This window comes from Galeopterus variegatus, unplaced genomic scaffold (assembly GCF_000696425.1).
Source record: "Galeopterus variegatus unplaced genomic scaffold, G_variegatus-3.0.2 Scaffold440, whole genome shotgun sequence".
Lineage (NCBI taxonomy): Eukaryota > Metazoa > Chordata > Mammalia > Dermoptera > Cynocephalidae > Galeopterus > Galeopterus variegatus.
Genome location: NW_007726551.1, coordinates 371,539 through 384,920, shown reverse-complemented (window position 1 = coordinate 384,920; position 13,382 = coordinate 371,539).

Genomic DNA, 13,382 nt, shown 5'->3' with positions numbered 1-13,382 from the left:
TTATCAATTTCTTCATCTATAAAAATGATGGGATTGAATTATACATTCTATAAAGTCCCTTCATCTCTAGATTCCTTTATGTGATTATAAAATCCTGGAGTGGAGAAAAGGGATGTATCCTAGAAAACTTTAATCATATTTGTAATAAAGCCCTACTTCTATGTTAAAGTCACCAGCAGCAGAGTTTTCCCAATATGAGAGGTAGAGACTTGATCTTAAAATTTTAATAGTAGGAAAACCAGCTCTGGATATGAGGAATACTCCTAAACTATCCCTGCATTCTAGAGGTAAGTTGAATTTGACTGGTCCTGCCCTTTCTCTGGGAGGGATCAATTATTTGAGAATTTTTGATTATGCATATGTAAGAAAGTTTTTACCCAATTTTTTTAGGGAAATTTAAACCAGTGATGTACCAATCATAGATGTTTCAGACTAATATTTTAGCTATTTTCTGTCTAATAATGTAAACTATGTACATGCAAATATTCTATTTTTTATGACTATGACTTAGATAGAATTGTCCCTCGAAACATCATTTGCTCTTGGGAACAGATCATGCCTTTTGTGGACATATTGGCTCTCAAACAGTTGTGTGACCAGAGCCAGGAGGGACTTCAAGCCTTTTTTTTTTTTTTTCTTTTCACTTCACATCAAAGGGAGGAAAAAAGTCAAGGCAATGTACTATATTTAGTAGATTTTGGGGTGAAGAGCAAAATCTCTTGGAAAGTCCTATCGATTTTGCCCCAAGCTTGAAGAGCAGATTCTAATGTCCCTAACATCCCTAAAATAGGCAGTATTCTTCCTAATCCCTGAAACCTGTGAATATTTTACATGACAAAAGGGAGTTTGCAGATATGACTAAGTTTAAAATCTTGAATAGGAAAGGTTATCCTGACTGTGAGGTCATAGATAGCAGAGCTTAGGTATAAAAGTGAGAAACTTGATAATTAAGGGCTCCCAACCCTGAAAAAGATTCCTACAACATGACATCAGACCAGAGGCTAAGTCACATCTTTATTTTTTCTACACCCCAAAGACTACAGTAAAGTTTTGAGAAACACTAGGGGATATTGAGAGAGCAACAAACTCCATAAATACATTATATGGTATATTAGTCAGGATTCTCCAGAGAAACAGAGCTACGAGGAGACATACAAGGGTACTTCAAAAAGCTCATGGAAAAACAGAATTGAAAGATAATATGAATCCTTTCATGAACTTTTTGAAGTACCCTTGTATGTATAGAATGAGAAATTATATATAATGAGATATTGGTTCACACAATTATAGAGGTTGAGAAGTCCTACAATCTGTTGTCTGAAAGCTGGAGACCCAGGAAAGTTGGTAATATACTTCAGCTCAAGTCCAAAGGCCTGAAAATGAGGGGAGCTTATAGTGTAAGTCTGAGTCCAAGTGCAGGGGAAGACCAATATCCCAGCTCACACAGTCAGAAAAGGGCAAATACTCCCTTCCTCTGCATTTTTGTTCTATTCAGGCCCTCAAGGGATTGGATTATGCCCATTCACATTGGAGATGAGTCAGTGGAACCACTGTTGTGTCTCCTGGTGGAAGCATGCCTCCCTTTGGAACTAAGTTTCTAGGCCAACAGAGCATAATAAGGTCATGGGAACAGGAAGAAAAACTTTGCCGGTAGGTCACTGGGGGTAATAGTGAGTGGTGCCACTCGCATTTCCATCCCTTAATTCCTGGACCTTTGAATCCCACCTGGGAAGAAACTGCAAGATACACTGGATGGTGATTCAGAGCATATACAGCCTTCTGAAGAACCTTGCCCTAGCCCTGCAAGGTAATGTCACCTGGCTGATGCTGTAACTAAGTCTTCAAAAGGCCATTCCACCATTCTATCACAGCTGCTTCAGGATGGTGGGAAACATGGTAAGACTAGAGAATTCCATGTGCATGGGACCATTGTCATACTTCTTTTGCTATAAAGTGATTTCCTTGATCAGAAGCAATGCTGTGTGAAATATCATGACAGTAGATAAGGCATTCTGTGATTCACAGGTAGTAGTTCTAGCAAAAGTATTGTGTGCAAGGAAGGCAAGTCCATATCAAGAGTAAATGTCTATTCCAGTAAGAAAAACAAAATGCCACTCCTTTCATAATGAAAATGGTACAATATAATGAATCTGTCACGAAGTAGCTGACTGACCACCTTGGGGAATGGTGCTATATCAGGGACTCAATGTTGGTCTCTGCTGCTGGCAGAATTAGCACTCAATAGTGGTTATAGTCAGGTCGACCTTGGTAAGGGAAAATCCACATTTCTGAGCCCATGCATAACCTCCATTCCTGCCACCATGGCCACTTTATTCATGAGCCCATTGGGTGATGACAGGGGTGGCTTGAGAAAGAGAGCCAGGTCAATTGTCCTACATACATAGCTAGAAATTCCATAGATGAAAGATGAGAGGAAAAAATTATGTTTTGCATTTATAGGGAAGGAGGAGCTGTCCCCTTCTCCTCCACAATAGTCTTCCTTAGAAACATACTGAACTTGAGTCTTTACTTCAGCCCTTTAGCACATAAATAAAATCTCTCCAGTAGCCAAAATCTAAACTCCCATTTGTCTCAGCTTTTATGACCTGAAGATGTCTCCAAAGTCAGAACCTTCATTCTTCCTGAAATGTATGAATACAGCCATTCAGCCTGTCAGGCACCCTGGGGCTTACCCTAGGGACCTAGTCCAGGCTGTAACCATCTATCCTGCTTAGACGAAAAGTTTTATTATCTTTTGAAATCAAAGCAATTAACTAAACATATGGCTACAAATCTAACTCTTATAGTATAGGAAGAGCAAAATATTTCTGGGGAAAGTGAATGCAAACAGTGAGATTCTTTATTTTATATATATTCCCATGTCTTGGGTAGCTAGGGTTTTTTTCAGGAACACTGTGAAATCCAAGCAAGTTTTATTTTTCCACCTCTTTCTACCCCTAGCCTGTATCTAACTCACCTTGAGGGCTTGCTAGTACCCTTCCAGCTCCCCGACATACACACACAAGTTTCTGATTCAGTAATTGACAGAAGGGGCCTAAGAACTTGCATTTCTAACGAGTTTCCAGGTCATACTGATGCTGCTTTAACAACTACTGATTTACAGTGATCATAAATGGGTCCAGGTTTTGTGGAGCCTGAAATTTATAAAAACAGGAGTTCTACCTTTTATAAATGCAAGATTATATATAGGAACTGAAACAGGCCTATGCAAATTAGGGGCCATAAGGATTTGACACCACTACTGCACAATAAATCTCTGACACTGATCAAATATGAGGAGAGTTAATAGTTCTCTAATTTACACCAACTGTACATATACACCTGAGATTCATTTTGACATCATAAATAGGAAATAATAGCACACGTAAAATAACTGCTCTTTTACTTGGAGAATTTTTAAAAATGATTAATGAGAATTATCTTGCTCTTTTGGTGAATGACAAACAGATATTTATCTTTGGTCAGTAGAACTTACCTGATCGTATAGTGTATAAAAATATTTATACACTGTTGGCTGGAAAATGGTTACACTGGCATACAAGAACTATCAGCAGTTAGTGGCTCAGTTGAGGGCACTTGAATCTGATTTGTCATATCACTTGGCCAATATATTGACCCTGTATGAAGCTATATTTCTTCTCACTATAACCAGGCTGAAATCCTATTTTAGAATAACAGCATTAATCAAACAGTTTTTGAGCTTGCAATTTACCTGTGTGACCTTCTAACATATCCCCATTTTCTAAAACTGAAAGATGAAAAAAAGTTGTATTATCAACATTTTGCCCCCAAAGAGTCTCTCTTCCATAAGAAAAGAAAATAGAAATTATGTCTTAAAGCATTTATGTTTCTAATTTTAGAGGTCAATTAAAACTAAAAGAAAAAAATACTTAAATATATACTGGTTTTTACATCATTTTTAAAAGCATATTCAACATGTCATATCTTCTAATAAATCCCACCCATTCTACAGAAGCCCTCATATATCTTTCTTTATTCCTATAAAAATATCACCTGGAGAATTTGCTTTTATTTTGTCTGCATCTCACGAAAATGTCTTGCCAAAAAAAAAAAATAGCTAACTTCACCTCTTTAAATATTTTCTGCCAGCCCCATTGATTTTACTGAGGACTCTAGGGTTTGGAGAATAAAAAGCAACCCAGATGGTTTTGAAAAGTAGAACTGGGATCTGACTTTTAAGTGTCTAAATTAGAAGAGCCAGACACATTCCTCCCTCTATACTGAACAAAGAGGAAATCAACACAACCATTTCATGAAACTTCAAAAGCTTGCAGCTCTCACTCCAGGTATAGGTTTTCCCACTATAGAATGGGAGCTGTATGCATCCAGTTATGGCAGAGTTCTAGAATGAGAAATAGGAGGGACAGGAAAATCAATTTATTGAACACTCTGACCCACCTTTGAAGTACAATGGAGCACAAGCATCTTAGCACAAACCTATAACAAAGGCCTCTGATCAGCCTACAAACTGTCTTTGGATATAATACAGAGCAAAAAGGGAAGGGATCAGGAATTAGTGATTTTCTGACTGGTTTGATCTAGACAGATGTCCCAGATTTTAATCCAAAGCAGACATAAGCTCTTTGTTTGGTTTTTTATTTTTTATCTGAAAAATTCCTACTACGAAAACTAAACTAGATATACTCTGGTGGTCATTTTCAACACTGACTGCTAAGATTGCATGGTTTTTAAAGTCCTTTCAATACAATAATTGAACTGGATGTCCCTGTAAACACACTCAAAATATGAGTTTCCCCACCATATTTGAACTTCCTTGGAAGGTGGGATTTTATGTTATTCATCTATGTAAGAGACCTAGTACTACATGGCACAGAAATGATGGACAGTTATTATTTAAAGCATGAATAAGTAGACACATAAAATATTGAATAAATTAGAATGACAAGGACTGGTCAATTAGTTCAGTTGGTTACAACATGGTGTTATAACATCAAGGTCAAGGGTTCAGATCCCTGTACCAGCCAGTTGACCAAAAAAAAAAAGGAAGAAAGAAATTACAATGAGAAGAGCAACCTGTGCATATAATATGAAATTTTAGAGATGGGATTTTCAGTGTGGTTTAAAATATAAGTTCCAGGGCCGGCCCGGTGGCGCACTGCTACAGTGCGCCACTTGGGAGCGCGGCGGCGCTCCCGCCGAGGGTTCGGATCCCACATACAGACCGGTTCCTGCTCACTGGCTGAGCGAGGTGCGGGCGCAGCACCGAGGGTTGCGATCCCGTTGCCGGTCACAAAAAAAGACAAAAAGGAAAAAAATATATATATATATATAAGTTCCAGAACACTGGAGGCTGGTCAGCATAAGTTCTCTCTAGTCTATGATTTTTATTACTCTAGTAATCAATGAGTCCTGTTCAATTTTAGTCACAGGCCAGAAAAGAGGAAAAGAGGGTAAGAGTTTACAGGCAATTGGGATGTAACAAAACATGTTTTTTTCCATTTCTTTAATTCCTTAGAAGCATTCCTCAACTCCAGATATCTCTGTGGAATCTTCTTATAGTGAGTTTGTTGTAAACATTTTACTACAACATCTTGAACCCAAAAATATCCTTAAAATATCTCTGCTGGGATTGTCAAACTCATTTCCCTTTCAAAAGGTATTTGGTTTCTATATGCAGAACACACACATGCACACTCAGAGACATGGATACTGGAGGCTAATGGACAAACATTGGAAAGAAGAAGGAATAGGAAGAAACCAGCAAATAGGATTGAAGAACATGGGAATTTTCAAAGACTGGAAAGAAGTTTCCGTTATCATGTTTTAGGTTAACAATAATAATAATAATAAAGAGGTACTTTAGCTCCAGGGTCTACAATACAGAAATTTCAAAAAGTAAACCTGAGGCTCTATAGTTGGATCCTTATTGTAAAAAGCATTATCAGTATTCACTGGCATATCTGTTACTAAAATTAATTTTAAACTTTTGTTTCCATGATCATTATGAAAAAGTGGTCAAAAACTGGTATTAAAAAATAGTATTGGTCTGACCTCAACTGATTTTCTTAAATGGTGCTTCTGAGAAGTATGTATGTATGCATGTATGTATGTATTTTGTTGCTTACTATTATGTGTATTCAAATAAAATGTCTCCAAATATTTATGGGGATAAGCAACTTAGATTTGTTTTGTATTTTATTCTGTGGTTAATATAGATGTATCTCCATTGTAAAGTATTAGAATATTAGTTGCTGTTGGGAAAGTAGAATAAATTAATCAAGCCCCCTTGCCTCAGGTCCAGTTGGGTGTGGTGCAGCACATTCTTTGTAAACAAATTGTGTGTATGGGTGGATTTAGTGTGCACGCATGCCAATGTATCTTTTTAGTTTTGTTGCTCTTCCTGTGTTCGAGAGTTGTGTGGAGCAGTGGCCCTGAACTGCTGGCCGGCAGAGCTCATGTCTAAAAAGAGAGCATGTTTATTTTGGTGGCAGCTGCTCAGTTTTTCTTTGGACTTTGCCAGTAGAAGTTGAGTTTCTGAGTTTCTCTTTGGACTGCCTAGCTCCTAGACGTGTGTGTGCAGAAATAAAAACTACTCTTTCTTCAACCAAGGCTCCAAGGACATTTTTTCCAGTTACCTAGCTCATAGACCTGCATGTGAAGGATTTGTGACCCACTCTGCACAACGGGCTTGAGGGGTCTGTGAGCTCCAGCAGCCTGAGCTCTACAGTTGGCATGAAGAAATGTAATCATTATTAACTAAGGATCTGACATTCTGATGGCTGCCTAGCCAGATGCTTACTGTCTCACTTTGCCTGTCTTGATGTGTGTTGATTCCATAACATTCTAATGCTTTGACAAGCAGAGACATGTTGGAGACAGTTAGTATGTCAGTCTTCTACAGTTGATACAAACAGGGGCTTCATTACCTACTAGAAAATTTAAGTACGACTTGTGGTCCTTTGCATGCTTTTTGATGAAGTTATACCATGCATGCAGTACTTTAATGGAATTAACTTAATGCTGATTTTTAAGAGACTTGTTTTTAGTTTTATGTTTTTCTCAAGTTATAAGATATATATTTTCGGGGAGAGAATTATGATAAAAGTTTAAGGCATAATCATGACCAAATATTTTTCTGGTGTAAGAATAATACTGAATTAATTAAGATAAAAATACTCATATGCAACAGAACAATTCTAACCTGTTTTTTGTTTTTATAAATCCATATAGCTTTCTAAGGAGAGTAGTTAAAAATAATTAACATCGTTAACTGAAAGGTTCTTTGTTTGTTGAGCATGGAGTTGGATAAGAACATTTGGGAGTAGAAGCTGAGAGAGCTCATCTGTTCTTTGCAATGAGAGAGAAGTTTCCAAGGTCTAGGGAAAATTCAGGAGGTAGAGATCCTAAAACCCAGGATGTTCGGACACTCTCCTCCCATACATTCTATGTTATCTCCTTCTCCACCCCATTCTTACTCACCCCTACATCTCCCACAGGATGGGTGGGAGTTAAAAGAGATTTTGAAGAGCAAAAGGCTGGAGAGGAATTTCAAACCATTTTAGATGTGGTATGTTGTATAAGTCTTCTTTTCCATATCACCATCAGGAAATTCTACATTGCTCACATAATGCTCCTCTCATTGATTTCTCTTGTAGTATTACAAACAGTGGAACAAGGTAGCCATTGACTTCTAAGTTTCATAAGTTTTACATGTATTCGAGAAACTCTTACTTGATTTTTATTAAAAGAAAGTGATAATCAGTTACTAACAGATATGTAACAGATATAAATATACCTGGCATTTAATTGAATACTGTGAATGTATGTTAACACCCTCAAATGTACATAGACCAAGCATTTTTAAAAGATCAATGCAAAGTGACAAGCTTAATATTTCATGTCACATTTTCAAGAACTTCAATTATATGCACAGAGAGGACAAGAGAAATTTCATTCCAAGGTCTGAGCAATGTCAAGGTAACCAACACACCACCCTCTTCCACTTAGGAAGCCAAGGGACTCTCTTTGCAGCCTCCTGACAGCCATGTAAGACTCTCCAGCTGTTTATTTCTTTGCATGCCTGTTTATCTGTGAATATCTGTAAGAAGCCTGGGCCTCAGGCCCCAAGCTACAGGTGGGATGGAAGCTCTTTTTTTCAGCAATTATTTCTCTAACCATCCAATACAAATTAAGAAAATTCAGGTCTTTCCATTCTCCCTTAGAGGTTACTACCCTTCTTTTTAGTCCATCCACGTAAGTCACTGGGCATCTGTTAGTAATTCAATGCTAGCATTACATCAACCAATTTTCTTTCTTTTGATGGTGGCTGTGGAGGTATAAGGCTGTGGAGGAAAAGAATCCAAAACATGTTTCAAAAACAATTTGCTAATGTAGGTCTTAATTATCGATCAGATATACAGAATGAAGGAGAGAAAGATGTCAAGAATAGCTTCACTATTTTTAGCCTTGGAAACTAAAGTAAGGACAAAAATATAGAGGAAGAGTGTCATAAAAGAAGGGAAAACAATTTAGTGAAGAAGATGAACTAAATTTTGAATATGCTGAGTATGAGGTGATGGTAGCATTTAAATATGTAAATTACACCTATTACATGAGAATCAGGGGTCACAGCCTGACTTAAGAATGTCATTTATACTTAAACAACATGAAAACTATAACTAATAATATGTGAATTCTTCATAACATTTATGCAGAAGGATTGTGCAAAATTTTAGCAATGTTTTCTCCACTATTAAAAAGTTTTAAAACTATTGATACAATACTCAGTTCAAAGCAATAATGTAGATTTTTAATAGAAATCACCATGTGAAGATTTTTGAAGAAGACATAACCTACTTAATACAAATTATATTGTAATGTGATAAGGTTATTGTGTATCAGTGCTAAAAAAAAAAAAAAAACCTGTACCCAGAGACAGAAAATAGTTCTTTAAAATGAGTTGAAACTCTTGTGAAAAAATGTACTCTGAAATCTTGTTCTATAATCCTGAAATTCATAGATTAGCCACTGAGGAAGTAAAGCACTGTATACACTTGTACCAACACAAAGAAAAAGGGATATTTCATAAAATTGTCAGGATGATTGACCTAACTTTATAAAAGAGTAACATCAAGGTCACTAAATATAAAAAAAGAAACTTTATCTACATCCATTTATTAAAGGCATCCTATATTTCTCTATTTCATCACTTTACATTTTTAAAAGATACTTTTCATTTAAACTATTTTACTGTATATATTTCAAATATTCAAAGAAAATATGATAATGCGTACATAATTTATATTAAACCATTATGGATCATTCTGGTTTGTTCATCTGGAAATCTATTGGTCACAGGTTCCCACATAATCACTGATAATCCTCTTTGAGAAAAGGTGAAAATATATTTGATAAAAAATATAGAGAGGTGGGGCAAGATGGTGGACGAGAGGTTCCCAGGGCACATTCTTCCCACAGAAAATAACCAGAACAACTAATAGACATCTAAATATTGATAAGAGCATCAGTTGGAGAGTGCAGGAGTGCAGCAGGAGATGAGTGAAGTTGCTATAGAGCACAAAAATCCAGGATGGTAAGTTACAGAAGAGAGAGAGGCACGTGGCCTCAGCTGCCATGTCTGCAACACTGGGATAGGTGCAGGAAGAACTTTCCCTTGTGGTGAGAAGGTAGGCAAAGGACCCACACCAACCCCCATCCTCACTACAAAGGCCTATAGATCTTTTGACAGGAAAATCCCAGAGCTAAGTGCAGGGGGCGCCCTAGAAAACACACAGTACATCGCTCTAGAACACTCTCACAAATGGTGCACTCCCCACCCCTACACTTATGACCCAAGCTGATGCGGGAAGGCACCATCTTGAAACTGGAGCTGCAATGGGAGTGCATCCTGCCCTGGGGCCAATTTCCATGATTCTTTCCCAGTCTTAATTCTCTTCCCTCCATCCAGCACACTCACAGGAGAAGCTATAATGCCCTGATCCTCATGGCAAGAAGCCTGGGGTCAAAGTGGCTGTGATTCTGCTCTGCAGTCTGAGAAGCCAATACTATTCCTGCTGAACTGATGCACCCCCCACATCCCCATCCAGAGTTCAGACAGGCAGACCCTCCTCAGATGGACTGTGCCCATCCCTCCCTCTACCCATAGCCCCACCAGCCAACTGAGTTGTTTTCTCCTGGGCTCCCAAGCTGGAAAAATAGCTTATAGGTCTCTACCCTAACAAGTATTCCCTCCAGCTGGTAGAAAATGTGTATTTGTCCTTACCAGAGAAGCAACCAGTCAGTTCTGTCTTGAACAGTCCCACCAGCAGCCTTGCCAACAGGCTCAGAAGCAGCTGCACCAGCTCCTTCACCACAGGATTGCCTGTAGGCCCAGCCTACTGCCTAAAGGCTGCTGGACAGGCTACTTCACTGAAGGCTTGCCCTGACCACCACCCAGACGAAGACAGGTCACTTCAATGCAGGCCTGCCTAGCGGCCCTGCCCACTACAAAATAAGTAGCTAGAAGGGCCCTCTCACTGACACCCCACTTAGGCCTTGCCCACTTCTGGAGAAGTGGCTCAGCAGCTTTGCCCTTTGGCAGTCCAAGCTCCCAAAACACAGAGGAAAGCACAACCTCTTGGCCACTGCCATCACCATTGCCCAGCCCCAGACCACTGCCTCTGCTGCTGCCCTTCTCCATACACAGTGGTTTATCCTGTTCCCCACTGATGCCCAGTGCAGATACCACAAGCTCCACCTTACCTAGATGAAGGTGTTCCTGCATGTTACCAGGCAGAAGGAAAGAGGACAGGAGAGAAGCAAGGAGCCAGGAGAAGCCTCTGCCTACAGGAAAGAGGAAAGAGAAACCAGCCCAGGGTAATCCACTTAAGCCGATGAGTTTTGGTACATTGCAGTGTACCAAGCAGGGTTACAGAACACTAGCCAGAATGCCAGCAAGCATGCCCAGGGTCACCCATCCAGCCAAGGAGACACGAGGAACAAAGGAACTTCTCCCAAGAACTTGAGATCTCACATATGTCCTGAAGGACCCAACACAGTGTCACTCACTTCAGCAAGGAACCACTGAGCACTCCAGTGCTTAGGCCACAGAAGCACTCACAGAGAACACTGACATTAAATACAGCTGAAGCAACCACACAGAGACTACACTACTGCGTCTACCCAGAACCAGAGCTAAAACACCCTACTCAATGGTCAATAAAAAACACATCTACAAAAGGGAATCCCTCTCCACAAAGGCCATTCAAGAGTAATAGAGAAATGAACTGCTCCATCAGATGACCAGACATCAATATAGGAATACTAGAAGTATGAAAAAACAGAAAAATATAGCACTACAAAAGGAGTACAGTAATTCTCAAGTACCAAACCCCAAACAGAAGGAAACTTTAAAATGACTGAAAAATCATGCCAAGCAATAATCATAAGGAAACTCAATGAGATATGAGAATACTCAGATAGATGACACAATGAAATGAGAAAAAATGTTCAGGATATTAAAGAGGAAATTTACATAGAGATAGATACCTTAAACAAGAATAGCAGAACACCTAGAACTGAAGGATTCATGCAACAAAATAAAAAATACAACTGAGAGCATAAGCAGAAAGCTAGAATAAGCAGAAGGAAGAATTTTCATCTCAAAGATAGTCTTTTTGATATAACCCAGGCAGACCAAACAGAAAAAAAAGAAAAATATATATTTAATGATATTAAGAAAACCTATGAGAGCTATCAGACAACCTTAAGTGCACAAATGTCTGAATCATAGGTGTTCCAGAAGGGGAGGAAAAAGGGAAAGGCATTGAAAATCTATTCAACTAAATAGTAGAAAACTTCCAAGAAAACTTTCCCAGAAAGATTCCCAGGGAGAAACACAGACTTCAGATCCAAGAGGCTTAAAAATGCCAAAACAGATTCAATCCAAAAAGGTCCTATATGAGACATATTGTAGTCAAACTGTCAAAAGTCAAAGAAAAAAAAAAAGAGAATCCTAAAAGCAATAGGAGAAAAGCATCAAGTAACATGTAATAGAGTCCCCATCAGACTAACAGCAGATTTCTCAGCAGAAACCTTACAGGCCAGAAGAGATTTGGAATGATATATTCAAACTACTAAAAGAAAAAAAGAAGGTGCTGGCCAAGAACATTATACCTAGAAGTGCTATCCTTCAGAAATAAAAGAGAAATCATGTATTTCCTAGACAAACAAAAACTGCAGGAGTTTACCACCATATGGCCAGCCCTACAAGAAATCCCCAAGGGAGTCTTGCATCTGGAATCTAAAAAATGATAATAACCACCATGATTACACATGAAAGAACAAAGCCCATTGGTGTAGAAGATATGCAAATGAGAAAGGAAAAGAAACTATATCTTACCATCTCAAAAAACCAACAAACACCAAAGACAAATAATAAAAGGAAAAGAAAGGAACAAAAGATATTTTAAACACCACATGAAAAATCAATGGAATGCTAGGAAAAAGACAATACTTTTCAATAACAACCCAAAATATCAATAGATTGAATTCCTCATTCAAAACACAGACTGGGTGATTGGATTAGAAAACTAGACCTACTGCCAATATCATCCTGAATGGGGAAAAGTTGAAAGCTTCTCTCTTAAAAATGAGAACAAGACAAGGATGCCCACTCTCACCTCTCCTATTTAACACTGAAATGTAAATACTAGCCAGAGCAATCAGGTAAGAGAAAGAAATAAAGGGCATCCAATTTGGAAAAGACAAAGTCAAATAGTCTCTGTTTGTATATAACATGATGGCATATACAGTAAAGCCTAAAGACTCTATCAAAAAAATCTTTGACTTGATAAACAGTTCAGTACCTTTGCAGGATACAAAATCAACATGCACAAATCAGTAGCATTTTTATACCTCAGCAATGAAATGACAGAAAAAGAAATCAAGAAAGCTGACCCATTTACAATAGTAACCAAAAAAATAATAAAATACCTGGGAAAAAAATTAAACCAAAGATGTGAAAGATCTATACAAGAAAAACTGCAAACCACTGTTGAAAGAAATTAAAGAGGACCCAAAAAGATAGAAAGACATCCCATGCTTTTGGATTGGAAGTATTAACATTGTGAAAATGTCTATGTTACCCAAAGCAATCTACAGATTCAATGCAATCCCCATCGAAATACCAATGACATTCTTCACAGAAATAGAAAAAACAAACCTAACATTCATATGGAAAAACAAAAGACCCTGAATAGCCAAAGCAATCCTGAGCAAAATAAATAAGGCTGGAGGCATAACACTCCTTGACTTCAAATTATACTACACAGCCATATTAACCAAAACAGCATGATATTGGCATGAAAACAGACACTTGA